Genomic DNA, 15,708 nt, shown 5'->3' with positions numbered 1-15,708 from the left:
TTGAACTGCCGACCTTGTGGTTAACATTCCAATGCTTAATCTGCTGTGCCATCTGGTGTCTTTTCTTGAGAGACCAAAACCTACAAGCCAACCAACCTAGCATTGAGTTGATTCTGACACCTGCGGGCCTTGATGTTGTAAATCTTCATAGCAGCAAATCATTTAATCATTCTCCTTCAGAGTAGCTGTTGGGTTTGAACTGTCCACCTGGGGGATGGCAGTCCAATCCTTCCCTGCCAGCACCTGAGCACAATCTCAGGCAGCCTGGGAAGGACTCTTAGCAGCCTAATCCATTCAGGAACCTCTTAGAAAAGTAGATTGTCAGCTCCTCCCGAAACCTGGAGACGCAGAAACTCTTGGGTGAGCAAGTCCTAACACACATGGACAGGAATGTGCTCTTACCCTCACCGCCCTGACTGCAGAGTGAAGGAGGCTACAGCCTCCAGCCCCTTGGGACACAGTGGGGGCTGAGGATGCAGACTGCTCATCGGTAGTAAATTCGGGGCCTTGTTTGATGGTACGATGGAGTACCAATTGGGCTGCCAACAACAAGATCAGCAGTTTCAAACCACCAGCCACTCTGCCGGAGCAAGGCAAGGCTTTCTACTCCATAAAGAGTTACAGCCTGGGACCCTCAGAGGATCAGTGCTGGGAGTCGCCATGTCAGTGAGTTGTTTGGAAAATCACTAGAAACCCCCACAGTGGCCAGCAGGGGGCTCCCTCACCTCTGCCTCCTGGGCAGTTTTCTAGGCTTGAATTTAAGCGGCCAGCCAGAGCCAAACCTGTTTCTACAAGGGCACACCCAGCTGCATTTTACATTTTGTGGGAAGCAGGCATAGTATTTTAATTTTAGCAGTTTTATTGACATAATTCGTATACCATATCATTCAATGATTTGACCATGTTAACAAGAGTTGTACACCACAACCCATTTTAGAACATTTCTTCATTCTTGTACTCCTTGTTATTAGCTCTCCATTACTCATTGGGCTGCTAACTGCAAGGTCAGGAGTTCAAAACCAACAGCCCCTCCCCAGAGGTTCAGTTACCAGGGCGATTCTACTCTGTCCTGTAGGGTCGCCATGAGTCAATATTGACTCAATGGCAATGAGATTGATTTTTTTTTTATGTTCATTTCCCTGCTAGAACTCTGCCCAAACCAAACTCACGACCATTGGGTCGATGCCAACTCATAGTGCCCCTATAAGACAGTAGAACTGCCCCTGTGGGTTTCCAAGACTCCAACTCTTTACAGGCATAGAAAGCCTCATCTTTCTTCCTCAGAGTAGCTGGTGGTTTTGAACTGCTGACCTTACGTTCAGCAGCTCAATGCATAACCACTGCACCACCAGGATTCCTTAAGAAGCTACTAATTCAGTTACTGTCTCTATAGACTTACCTAGGTTGGATTTCAGATACAGAAAAACATACAACTCCTGCCTCCTAACTGCAACAACAGCAATAGCATAATAAAAACACAGGAAAACCTCAATCCAAAAGAAAGCAGAAAAGAATAAACACCAGAACAAGTTTTAAAATGGGTCACAAAAAAAAATAAAATAAATAAAAATAAAATGGGTCACAAGATTGAGACCGATGATGGCAACATATGTACAAATGTGCCTGACATAATGGATGGATGTATGGACTGAGATAAGAGTTGTACGAGCCCCCAATAAAATGATTTTTTAAAATGGGTCACAAGGATGAACAAATGATAAGGTGTGAACTTCTAACCTGACCACATCTGCTTAGTCCACTTCCCAGTGTACTCTCACATCTGAGAGCAAGGCTAGCTGGTCACTGGTCAGCAGGGCGCCACTGGAGATTTGATCCACATGAGGACGCTTCCAATGGATCTGAAGCTTCCACTGCTGCGAACCAGTTGAAGTGCACTCTACTCACACATCTGGGGTCTCCGCATGACTTCGAACCAACTGAAGGCATCCTTTTCTCCCTCCTCTTCCCTAGGCTGCTGCTAGACACCTTTGGGGCTGAGAAGGCTGGTAGGAAAGAGTGAAAACAAACTCATCCCTCTAGCCTGTGTCATCAGGCTTCCCGGTGATGGGGGTGGTGACCCAGGTGATCCCTGAGTTCAATAAGGAGGAACCATCCAGAGACGACGACATGAGTCACTTGCTTTCTCCCTTGCACTCTGACCTCAGACTCAAGGAGACAGGAGGCTCCGAGTTCCTGGAGGCTAACTCTGTTGGTGTGTCTTTATGGAAGAAGCTGGCAGGCTTCCCAGGGAATGTGCCCAGCTCGCTGGGCATGTGGCCGGTCCTGACTGTGCACTGGAGACCTGACCTCAGGGCAGGTAGGAGGACATAGCCCCTGTGCCTGCTGGGTACTCCTGCTCATTTGACTCTCACCCAGTTTCTCACATGGAGATGGAAAATTCAGTACAGAGGGCTAGGAACCTGCCCAAAGTCATCCAGCAAAAATTTAACTTAAGATCCAACTCCAAAGTCATGCACGCTCTCTCTCCAGCACACCCCACGTCAGAACCTGCCCTGGACTGGCTATCATGGTAGGCAGTTTTTATGCCATGACCCTCCGACATCCAAGGATTTCTTGCTTCCCTGCTCTGATGGGGACGGAGTTTTCTGAGACACAGAAACCTGGTCTGTCTGTCTGTCTGCCTTGCTGGCTCTGTCAGGGAGAAGTAGGCGGGGCAATTCAAGTAGAACAACACAAAAGAGAGAAAATCCAAAGAAAGATACCTTCAAAATTATAGAAGTGAATAAAACAGGGGGTGCGGGGAGCAGCCCTGCATGGGTTTGATGCTATGCGGCGGTTGTGGGAATAGGCAAGTGGTCCCCAGGGCGTGAGAACCCAGACTGTCTGTGTCTTTCCTCCTCAGCCATCTTCCAGTTTATTCTCCTGTGGTGGCTTAGGCTTTGCTGTCATGCAGGAAGCTATGCCCACCTGTATTTAAAATCCCACCGGGTCACCCCAGGAGATGGGCTGCAGTGGAGTCTCTGGACTAAAGACAGACTAGGGAAAAGTCCTGGTGGCCTCTTCCAAAAATCAGTCATCGGGAGGAAGCCATCCCTGAAAGAGGACATGGTGGGCGGGAGACCTTTGATGAGATGGGATGGCACAATAGTTGTACAACAAAACCAGAACACCCTCCAAACTCATGGCCCTGGAGTCGATGACAACTCATAGTGACCCCCCAGGCCAGGGCAGAACTGCCATGTGGGTGTCCAAGTCTAATTCTCTTGGGGAGTGAAAAGCTCCGTCTTTCTCCCAAGAAGCAGTTGGTGGTTTGAATGCTGATCTTGTGGTAGCAGCCCAATGCTTAACCACTATGCACCGGGGTGCCCAGTAACTGCCAGGCAGCATGTGTTTCTCTGTAAGTGGGTTTTGTTCCAAAGGCAGCGCTCATGACCATCAGCATCCTCGCCTCTCCCAGTAGAAAGAGGGCTCTAGGTTCAAGCCCCGACTCGTTCCATGTCCAGTTTCCAGAACAGGGTCCTTTGTCTCTTTGGCCCCCTCTTCACAAACCAGATGAGAGGGTTGCTTGCAGTCTGGCCTTAGAGGCGTGACAATCCCCAGGCTGTGGGAAGGGACATTAGAGCTGTCTTCACGGGGAGGAAGCTGCCTCTCTTTTGCTCATTTGAGATGAACGTGCTTGTCACTAAAGACTCCATTTTCGTCTGACCTTTCCTCCTCTTTGCGCTATTTGCTTTAAGGCGCTCAAACCGCTACTCAGGGTTGAGGGATGAGGAATCTGGAGGGATTTTTTTTTTTAAGAAGCATACGAGAAATCCTGACGCCCAGGATTGCCTCGGAGGGGCAAACCCACGCAGGGCTGGCTCCCTTGTTTCATTCACTTAGGTCGTTTTGAAGGTACATTTCTTTGGACTTTCTCTCTTCTGTGTTGTTCTTCTTGAATTGCCCCGCCTACTTTCCCGGACAGAGTTTCTGTGCCTCCAGAAAGGACTCCCCTTCCCGGCTCCCCCAGTCAGAGCAGGGAAGCAAGAAATCCGTGGATGCCAGCGGTCATGGGCATAAGAAACTGCCTAACATGGAAGGCAGTGCAGAGGGCCTTCTGAGGAGGGGGTGTGTAGGGTGTGTATGTGTGTGTGTGTGTAAGGAGCACAGCTTTGGTATTCGATCCTAGGTGAAATGTTCGATGGGTGACTTGGGGAGTCCCCCCCCCCAAGTCTCCAGCTCTCCCTGGCTGTGGCAGAGTCCTGGCTTCCTCTTCAAGCCCGCGCTTTCCCTTTTCTGAACCAGTCCCAAGAAAGAGGGACTAGAGGACAGGAGACCGACAGCCAGCCAGCCAGCCACTCTCCAGGAATGAGCCTGAGTCATCAGGGCCCGTGGGTGGCTGGAGTTTGTCCACAGAAGCAGGTGTGGGGTGGCATGTGTCTCTCCCACCCGCAGCCTAGAGACGGCACAGACGCACCATCTGCCTCCTGCCTCCGCCACGGTCACGGTGGCGCCCACGGGACTGCAAATGGCAGCGTCTGGGCAAGCAGCTCTGTGCGAGATTGCTCTCTGCAGGGGAAGCACAGGGCCAGCCAGGCCCGAGGATGAGCTCACCCCCCCAGACATCCCTTCCCCACCCCATCCTCGGCGCAAGGGCGGGTGTTTGTTTCCCTGCCTGCGGGAGCGACAGACACCCATGGCGGTGCAGTGGGGAGGGAGTGTCCTCAAAGTGGGACCCCGACCCACAGCCTCAGCACCACCGAGGAACTTGCTGGCAAGTCGGCTCTGGCTGCTCACCTTCCACGAGTACCTGGTGGGTCCGGGCTGACGTCTCAGGTGTCGCCCCGCAGCGTTTCCCAGCCTGTCACCTTTACGGAAGCCAGACGACAGCCCAGAGCAGCCTCCAACGCCAGTTAGCAGCTGACACCTGAACTAGGTGTTCGCACCGCCCAGGACCCCAACGGCCGCCTTAGACCTGCGGAATGAGCGCGCCTGAGGGGTGGGAGCCAAGTCCGTCGGCCTCAGCGGCAAGGTTTGCCACGAGCCCTCAGCCCCCGGGTGGAGGGCGAGCCCTGGTCGGTGGCAGGCTATGCGGGGACCCACGGCCAGCGGGAACAGCCGCATCCACTTGTCCGTGTTCCATCTAGGCAGTCTCGTTCTCCAGGTGAGCATCAGGTGGAAAGGGTGCGGGCGCCGCCTGCAGAAGCACCGGGCTAGGAGAGTAGGTGAGGGCGGCATCGCCCATAGCAGGTGTTTTCACTCCTCCGGGAGCAGATAAGCCTTTCTCCCAACGGACGGAGCTTCCTTATTCCCATCGAATCCCGTCACCTGGCCCAGACCCTCACTTGATTTCCAAATCTGTTCGCCAGGTTTCAGCATAGGCCCACCTGTTCTTTTTTCTTTTTTTATGTGGGAAAATTTTCATATATTTTAATTCCATTTTCCACAAGCTTTTAAAAGCCTTCCTTATACACATGCACTCATTATATATGTGTGTGTGTTTTTAAGGATTTCATCTTTTTTAATTAATCATTTTATTGGGGGTGGGGAGCTCGTACGGATCTCACAACGATCCGTCATTCAACTGTATTAAGCACACTTGTACATACATTGCCATCAACATTTCCAAAACATTTTCTTTCTATGTGAGCCCTTGGTCCCAGCTCTTCTTTCCCCCCTCCCTCTCCCACCCTCTCACCCTTGTGAATCTTTGATCAATTACATATTATTATTGTTATTTCATATCTTACATCATCCATTGTCTCCCTTCACCCACATTTCTATTATTCGTTCCCCCTGAGGTGGGGGTGTGTGTTATATATCCAACCTTGTGATCAGGCCCGCCACATCTTGATCTCTGGTAGCAGGGAGGAGGCTGGGGAGGCACAGACACCCCGCTGCGGTATCGCTGTGGAAGGAACCCAGTCACCCTACTGGGCAGGGCCTGGAGCAGTGTGGGCAAGGGGCACCCAAGAGGCCATAGCAGTGTCGGATGAGCCCCACAAAGGAGGGGCACCATGCCTGTGTAACCCACAACATCTACTCCCAGTTCATCTGAAGCAACTCTTTCAATGGACTGTTTCCTACCTTGACCTTTCTTTGGCTCTTCTTGGAAAGCTCACTAGAAAGCTGACAGCGTTGGCAGGGACTTTACCACTGCCCCATCTGTGCTGCCCCGGGTGTGTGTGTGTGTGTGTGTGTGTGTGCGTGTGTGTGTGTGTGTGTGTGTGTGAGGCCGTTCAGCCATTTAACAAATATCTGAGTATGTAGGGGGTGAAGGCAAGGGACTCCTTCCAGCTGGGAGATGTGGCTGAAATAAACTGGCATGTCTTCAATCTCCATCCTCAGCACACCCATAAACCCTCAGCATTACAGTGACATTTCGATGAATGTAAACAAGTTCATGAAATGCCCGGTAGAGGGCGAGCGTCCTCCATTTGAGGATGGGAACTAGGCGCTCTCCAGGCAGAGAGTCAGGCAAGGCTCTTCTGGGAGCTAAGGAAAAGTCAGACAACAACCGAAAACTGGACGATTTCAGAGACACGACGCGGCCCAGAGTCTTGGCCTACCTACCTTGAGTTTTATCCTTTTAATTTAGACCAGGGGTCGGCAGATTTTGGAGGTGGAGGAGACAATGCCGGCCCTCATAACAATTTTAAAATTATTTGAGAGCCATAAATGTATCTTTAAAAACAAATGAAATCACCATTATCTGAGCTATAGGCTTTAAACTTCTTCCAGTTTACTTCAGAGCCACGTGCATGTACAGAAAGAGCTGCAAGTGGCTCTCGAGAGCCACAGTTTTGCCTCTCCCTAGTCTAGACCAATGAAACATCCCAAGACAATTAAGATGGCATCTCAGGTGGTTTTTTGTCCTTCCCTGGGAAGGTTTTGGGAGACTGGATGGTGTGGGTGAGTGTCGAGTGGCCAGAGAGGCCTCACATACAGAAAAGAATGACAGTGGGAGTTTCCCCGGAAGACATAATCTCCTTCTGTTCAAAAGAAGAGACTGTTTCCTCCCCGCCACTATCATGACCCCAATTCTATCTTACAAATCCGGCTAGACCAGAGCATGTACACGGGTACAGATAAGAGCTCGAAACACAGGGAATCCAGGACAGATAAACCCCTCAGGACCAATACTGAGAGTAGCAATACCAGGAGGGGAAGGAGAAGGTTGGGGGGAGAAAGAGAGAACCGATCACAATGTCCTTCCCAGGGGGATGGACAATAGAAAAGTGGGCGAAGGGAGACATCCGTCAGTGTAAGACATGAAAAAGTAATAATTTATTAATTATCAAGGGTTCATGAGGGAGGGAGGGAGGGTGGGGGAGAGAAGGGGAAAAATGAGAAGCTGATACCAAGGGCTCAAGTAGAAAGAAAATGTTTTGAAAATGATGATGGCAACAAATGTACAAATGTGCTTGACATGATGGATGGATGAATGTATTTTGAAAAATTGTATGAGCCCCCAACAAAACATTTTTTAAAAAGACAAGACAAGAAAACATTGCCTTCAAAAGTGTCTACACGTAGATGGAGGATATGTTGAAAATCAGTAACTTCATATTTTGATACTTTTGTTTAATAAGGTTTCTATGAGCTTATGGCTATGCTTCTGACTTACCCTCATTTACTTGGATAAGGAACAGTAATCAGAAGATGAAACAACAAATATTTCTTATATGTTTACTCATTTCCAAGCACTTCCTATACATTTTTTCATTTAATTACCCCAACACCCCCTGCAAGGTAAATGTTATTATCCTCACTATCATAATCAGTGTTCTCTGAAAAGCAGAATCAGTGCGATTGAGATACAGTGATAATAGGGAGATCTTGATTTACTTAAAATTCATAAATCAATTTGTAATTAGATGTAATTGATTGTGGTTAGCAAACCCCAAATCCATAAGTCAGACAACAGACTGGAGACTCTTGCAGGCTTGTGCTCCCCCCACCAAAATCCATAGGTCAACTGATGAGAAAAGTAAAGGGTAGAAATGTTCTGAAAAATATGTATTTATAGAGTGGAGGCAGATTGCTCTCTAGGGAAACTGCCCTTTTAAGGTCTTTGGTTACTGAGGCCCTCTCACATTCTAGAACAGGGGTCCTCAAACTTTTTAAACAGGGGGCCAGTCCACTGTCCATCAGGTAATCTACTTTCCTGGAGGCTGATTGCCCTGGTGGCATAATGGTTAGGCATTGGCCTGTTAGCTGTGAGGTTAACAGTTGGAAACCTGGTACCAGCCCCTCTATAGGAGGAGAGAGGAAATGGTCTACTCCCGTCAATGAGTTACAGCCTTCGAAATCCATAGGGAGGGCTCTACTATGAGCTCCCAGCAGCGCAATGGGAGGGAGTTTGTCTTTTAAACGAGTTGAAATCTCAACTAGGCTAGTATTTTTACCAAACAACTGGACACCACACCTTCGTTAAATTAACTATCACATTCCCTTTTATAGCTGCTGCAACCGAGTCTCAGAGAAATGGATGCTTCAGCTAAGTCCAGTGCTGTACAAGGGAGTATTGATCAGAAGGGACTGTACCAGAGAGTATCAATTAGAAGGGACATCTACTCCTGGAGAGGAGCCAAAGGCATTGGCACTGCCTAAGAAAAATGAGAGAACTTAGGCTGAAACTACAGGGCAACCATGTAGGTCAGCCTGACCTGCAGGTGACACAGCTGCAGAGGCGAGGAGGGGCGGGGTGGGTGGGTAATTTAATGGGCAAATTGTGTTAGGTGCAGCCAAGTTGGTTCCACTCAGCAATCCTGCATTCCACAGGATGAAATATTGCCTGATCCTGTGCCATCCTCACAATCGCCGTTGTTGCAGCCACTGTGTCAATCCGTCCCCTCAAGGATGTCCTTGTCACCTGCTTCTGTTGAGCATGGTTTGTGTTCATTCCAAACATCGGGGTTGCTGAGAACACACAAACATTTTTAAAATCCCAGCAGGTTATAGACAGTCTGCACTAGGCCAATTCTACCAGTTAGGATGACAACCCCGGCGCTGCCACCAGATAGGCTAGTCCAGTTAGCACCACCTTGGTGGAAAGTTTTGGAGGAAGAACTCAGGGGTAGATTACTCAATGAGCAAGGCAAGCAAGCCTCTGCTTAACTTGCTTACTGGGTATTCTATCGCTATCAGCAACTGTACGTTTTAAAAGAGACGGTAGGAGGGTGCTGTGCAGGGTTGGGTGAGAAACAGAGGCCAGGCAGGTCCGTTCATCTTAGATGTGGGGAGGGAAAAAAAGTGAAATTGTTCACTACAGACTAGTAGGTAAGCACAAGGACACTTGTTCTTACCTTGTTTATCGGGCACTTATGAGTCAGAATCAACTCAATGGCTGGTTGGTTCGGTTTGGGTTTGAGGCCGTGATTAGCAAGTCTAGGCTGCAGACAGAAATGATGCAACAGCAAGGAAGTGTGCCTCCAGTCTCACTCGAAACCGGGGTGCATCTAAGAGCTTCCAGGCACTGCTGGCCTGCTGCCTGGCTCATTTGCCTCTTGGACTGACTCTTCTGTGTGACTCCACGTGTCACGAACCCTGGTCTGGAGAGGCAAACACACCCTTCTCTGCTGCCTAGGCTGCAGGCTGCACTTACCCTTGGCCCAGAGGACTGGGCTTCGGTGAGCCGGACAGTAGGACAAGCAGAGCAGAATATCAGCTCAGGACAACCAACTCTGTGGTCTTTTTTTTCTTACAGATTTCTGTTGGGCCTCACGCTTAAAATCATCTTGGCTTTAGCGGCTGTGTTGCTCTCTGCACATTGCACATGTAGACAGCCTGTGCCGCCACTTCCAGACAGCCAGAAGCCTGCTAGAAACAAAGCACAAGCGCTCACTGGCATCAACCGCTCCCTGAGCGCTGGGCTCATCTGCGATCAAGCCGGACACATGGTACACGTACACAGCGTCTGCAAAGTGAAAGCCATGATTCATTGTGGAAGGCAAGTATTAAATAATAACAAAATGAGGATGAGTCCAAAATAAGCCCTGCTACAAAATCATAGGAATCTTTATGGAACAAAAATTCAAAATGTCAAGCTATGCTCTTGCTATAGCCTCCCGGTCGAGCCAGCCTCTTCTGAACACAGCTTCCTGTCTCTCCAACGCCTCCTTGTGTCCTTTGAGCATGCCTGCAGTTCGGGCATCCTTGAGGGGCTCAGATTGTCTTCCTTTTCAATAGTCTTTGAGTTTGGGAAACAAGAGTAAGTTTAAAGGGGTGAGGTCAGGGCTGCAGGTTGAATGCGGTAAGATTTCCCAATGAGATTCCCAGGGGACAGTCCTTGGTATCCTTGACGAATGAGCAGGAAGCCATGGTGATGGAAAACACGTCCTTGGCACAATTTTCCAGGCCTTTTTCTCACCAATGCAGGTTTCCATTTTCTTAAAAGTTCACAATAAATCCCTGTGATTGTCCCATTGTCCTTTAAGGAAATCTGTGAAGAGCATCCTTTTGGAATCCCTCCAAACAGCCACCGTTACCTTCTGAGCTGACCTCTGCTTTGAATTTAGCTATCCCAATAGATCCCCATGGAAGCCCCTGTTCTGATTGGCCATTGTTTTCTAAATAATATTGGTAAATCCAAGACTTGTCTCCAATTACCGTTTGTTCCATAAAATCATCTTCATTAACTGGATTTTGCTCTAAAGACTAAGGGAAAACCCAGTTATGTTAGCGAGCTGATCAACACACAACGACTGGGTATCCATCAGAAAGAAAGCTAGCTGAGGCCAAGATGTTGCCTTAAAACGGAACAAAAAAAGAGCAGCAGCAGCAGCCAAGCTATGTGAGCTACCAATGGTGGTTCGGGAATCATCTTCCATCTATTTCTGGGCTCCAGTCACAGCGTCTTCCTTTGGGGAGGTTGCTGGTTTGCCCTCACTCGGTTCTTCTTTGAGATCTCCCTGGCCATCCTTAAAATGCTCGGCACATTCAAAAACTGTTCTGTGGGACAGCATGTCCAAAAATTTGCCGCACACTTTCCATGACTTGGGAAAATGTCCTCTTGAGTTTTGACGTGACCTCAGAATCATTTGTGTCTCCCATGGAGCAAAACACATCCTTTGTCCGTGGGCACCCTATCGAGACTAAGACAACCATATTACTGGAGAACTTGGCTACAGCCATCCACTGACCACAGAGTCAGGTTTCAATGTGTTGTGTTTGGAATTAGCCTGGCTGTGAATGAATTGGAACTCTAATAGCAATATTTTTTTTTACTTATCCTCATATTCTGAAAGGAAGCCTGCTTATTCTTTCCCAGATTACTCATGCCTATTCTGATGTTGATGTTGATGACCTGAAGCTGTGGTTCCCGTCAGATGTGTTCATATCACCACTGCCTGTGACTGCGGCCAGGCTACCCTGGAGGACTCCGCGTCTCTGATGGGTCTGTTTAGTTTTTGAGCCTTTCTAGGTCACAGAGCAGAGGGAGTTCCCTACACAGGATCTCCTAACCCCCTACCTGCTAACTCCCACCAAACTACTGGGGCCAGATGGGTCTCTGTCTTGCCACCAGACTACCTGGCCCAAGCTGCCCAAGGGCTCCTCACGTGACTCCATCCTAGGTCCAGAGGGGGAGGTATGTTATCTGGGGCAGTCGGGCTTCTGCCTTGCACAGGCAAGTGTTGCAATTCTTAGCAGCAGACAAAGTTTTTGTAGAGACACTCAGCTCTCTATCTTGGGGCCAGAGAGCCCACCACTGCCTTCTCCCTCCCTGGGCCTCTCCATCTGCATTTCTGTCTTCTGGGTTTAGGAGGTTTGAGTACAGGGAACCTGGGTCCAAAGGAACTGCTTTATTCTGACTCTAGACTCTTCTTATTAAAATTGGATTTATTGAGCTATTATTAACGCATCATACAATTCAATAGTTCCATCATCTTAAAAAAGATTATCCATCCATCACCACAATCAACTTTGTTAACATTTTCTTTCTTCTTGTACCCATTTGTGTTGCATCCCCATTTCCTCCACCCTCCCCTTCCATTCCCCTAAGTAATTATTCTTTCAGTTATTTTCTTCATAAAGCAACCTAACCTGACTTCTCTATACAGAAAACCTACAAAGCAAGGACAAAAAAGAAAAGAAAGAACCCAGAATCAGTGGTCAAACAAAACAGAGAAAGACTTCAATCTAAGAAAAAGCAGAGTATGTTAAAAATTTAGAATAAATTGAAAGTGGGTCTGAAAGGAGATCTAATGACAAGGAGTTACCTTGCAGTCGAAGTACAGTTGCTAAGAACCACTTTGCAGTGCTCTTTGCCTGAGAGTGGGCTGGTCACATTCCTAGTCTCTGGACAGTGGGGACTCACCAGGGACTCGATACATGTAGGGATCCTGCGATAGTTTATTGTGCCAGCCAGGCCGATAAACACAAGTCGGATTAACTGAAGGGCAGAGGGATAAATGGCTCGGTGAGCCTCGCCTTGCTTGTTCTGTGCCTCAGTTTAAAGCTGTATACTACCTGTGGGATGCCTAGCCTGTGGACTGAGTTGCTGTAAGTTGAGGTCCCTTTAATCTCACATGATTGGAATGTTTGTCTCTGGAGCTGGGGACCAACAGTTGGTGACAGTTGGTGACCTGCTTTGCTGTTTGCTGCCTGGATATATATAGCCCAGCTCTCTCTACAGAACAGGACTGGCAACTGGCAGCTCTCAAGTCTTAAAGGACTGCTAGTGTCTCACTGCTTTATAATTTAACTGTTAATTTCTTGTATTATCTCTCTGTATATAATTTAACGGTTCATTTCTTGTACTATATATCTATCTTTATAAATATATTTATATATAATCACTAGCAGTCTGGTTTGTCTCTCTAGAGAACCCTGTCCAACACAGACCGTGAAAATGAATTCCGGGCTTCCGCTATCATCATAGCAGTCTGCAAAGTGAGTGTTTAGAATTTAGGTACTGATACCATTCCCTCCTCTAGTTGAGCTCTTATTGTTTACAATCTTTGGTTCACATAGGTTGTTATGCGTCTTCTGTGTGGATGTAGCTACTAGATTTGAAACAAGACTTTAAGACCCCTGACACTATTTTTCTTAATAGCCAGGCACCATCTGATTTTTTTCATCATACTTTACTATATAACATTCATATCTTCAGTGATCACCTCATGAGACTAAGTACCAAACAGGTCCGTGTCACAAAAACTAATCATTCTTATATTAGGGCTACAATCAAATGAGAGCACAAAGTCCATTCACGTATCTGTGGTTTACATGTGCCGCTGGTTCACTTTTAGAGACAGCTCTGTCACGGTATTATAGTACTTCAGGGGTCATCTCCATAGGACTTAAGAGAATTCTCTTGATAGTAACGTTATGATAGTCAATGGTACAACATTGTGTGCAAAGAATTTGATGCATTCAGGACATCTTATTAGACTGCAGTAGGTTACTTGTTAACTTGTATGTTATGCTAGCTTGGGTGACTGCACGCCAGTTCCACAAGCTGTGAGGGTTAGGGATCTGGCAATACTTCAGTACCACTCATTTACAAAGGTAGAACCATGCTTGGTAGACTCACACATGTCCCCAAAGGGCAGAGACATGTGAAACAGCAAAAATATGTTGGTCTCAGGTCTCCATTCGTTGGGCACCCTCAAAACAATAGGTCTGAACTCACTGAAAGTTCAATAACCACCAGTTTCCTAATATAAGATAGTGACCATCTGCTTCTTCTTTCTGATATTCTTCTCCTGGGCATTCCAGCCTAGAGCTCAAGGGAGTATTTCAGATCTTTAGTTCTACTACAAGCGAGTTCAAGGGAGTATTTCAGATCTTTAGTTCTACTACAAGCGAGTTCAAGGGAGTATTTCAGATCTTTAGTTCTACTACAAGCGAGTTCAAGGCAAAGTCCTGCTCGTCCAGTGGGGTTTCCAATTTGGGTCCTTCTAGTGTGCTCTATGAAGGGTGTTGTGTACCATTAAAGGACAGGGTCCAATGTCCAAGTTGTCTATAGGATGCTGTTTTGATCACCAAGTTGGAAACTAAATCAAAAGTGCCCAGTTGGGGACATAATACCAGGCATCTTCTCCCTCTGGAGTCTCCCTAAGTAATGATAAGTGTTTGTCTCAATGGTGGGGTGCCCCGCCTGTCTTATCCACCATTAAAAGTGCAATTGCTTTCTCTGATCCACACATGCCCCCCCGCCCCCAGCCCTGTTCCAATTTCCCAGTAAAGTCCACAACTACTCTTGTTAGGTTGTCTATTGGCTTGGGATGACCATAGAAAACTTATATGGCAGAGATTATTATTAATTTTTAATCCTTTTTAGGGGCTCATATAACTTATCACAATCCATATATACATCAATCGTGTAATGCACATTTGTGCATTCATTGCCTTCATCATTCTCAAAACATTTGCTCTCCACTAAGCCCCTGGCATCAGCTCATTTTTCCCCTCCCTCCCCACTGCCCCCTCCCTCATGAAGCCTTGACAATTTATAAATTATTATTTTGTCATATCTAGCCCTGTCCGACGTTTCCCCTCACCCACTCTTCTGTTGTCCGTCCCCCAGGGAGGAGGTCACATGTAGATCCTTGTAATCGGTTCCCCCTTTCCAACCGACCCTCCCTCCACCCTCGCAGTATCGCCACTCACACCACTGGTTCTGAAGGGATCATCTGCCCTGGATTCCCTGTGTTTTCAGTTCCTATCTGTACCAGTGTACCTGCTCTGCTCCAGCAAGTTTTGTAAGGCAGAATTGGAATCATGATGGGGGTGGGGGGGTGGGGAGGAAGCATTTAGGAACTAGAGGAAAGTTGCTTTCAGCAAATGGCTCCTTGGAAGCCATTTGGTCCTGGGCTCTTTTTTTGGGTTGGGAGTTTCTTGATGACTTTCGCAGTTTCTTCTTTTGTTATGGGTCTGTGGAGCATTTCTACTTCTGTCTGCATTAATATGGGTAGATATTATGGTGTATCTAGGAATTTACTCATTTAAACTAGTTTATCGAACTTGCTGGAAAATAACCTTTAATAGTAGTGTGTTATTGTTTATATTTCATTTGAGTCTGTTGTGATGCTGCCCTTTTCCTATCGAACTCTAGGTATTGGCATTTTCTCTTTTTCTCTTATGTTTGCGAGCAGTTTGTCAATTCTGTTGATTCTTTCCAAGAACCAATTTCTTGTCTTGGTCACTTTTCCCATTGTTTTTTGTTTCCCAGTTCATTTATTTCTATTCTAATTCTTATTACTTCTTTTTGTCTGTGGTTGGAGGGTTTATATTGTTACCCTTGTTCTAGTTGTTGAAGGTGTTAAGGAGTTGATTTTGGTTTTATCTCCTATTCCATGTATGCCCTGATTGCTATAAGTTGCCCCCTACTAACTACTTTTGTTGTGTCCCAAAAGTTTTGGTGTGTTGTGTTATTGTTTGCATTTGTTTAAGGAATTTTTTCCACAATTCACCCCTATTTGGTCAATTACCCAGTCTTTTTTAAAGTAGTGTGTTATTCAGCCTCCATGTGTTTGTCTTATGCTCCTGTTCTTTCTATTGTTGGTTCCTAGTTTTATAGCGTTGTGATCTGAGACAATGAATTTTAGGATCTCACTCTAATTTTTAAGGCTTGCTTTGTGGCTTGGTCCATTTTAGAGTGTGTACCTTGTGAGCTGGAGAGGAAGGTATATTTGTAGCTGTCAGGTTGAGTGCTTTGTATACATATAGAACGTCACGCTGGTTGATTGCGTTGTTCAATCATTTTTTTCTTCACTGAGTTTCTTTCCTGATGATCTGCCTTTCACTGAGAGTAATGTATTG

Source organism: Tenrec ecaudatus, chromosome 1 (genome assembly GCF_050624435.1).
Source record: "Tenrec ecaudatus isolate mTenEca1 chromosome 1, mTenEca1.hap1, whole genome shotgun sequence".
Lineage (NCBI taxonomy): Eukaryota > Metazoa > Chordata > Mammalia > Afrosoricida > Tenrecidae > Tenrec > Tenrec ecaudatus.
This window is presented reverse-complemented; position numbering follows the sequence as displayed.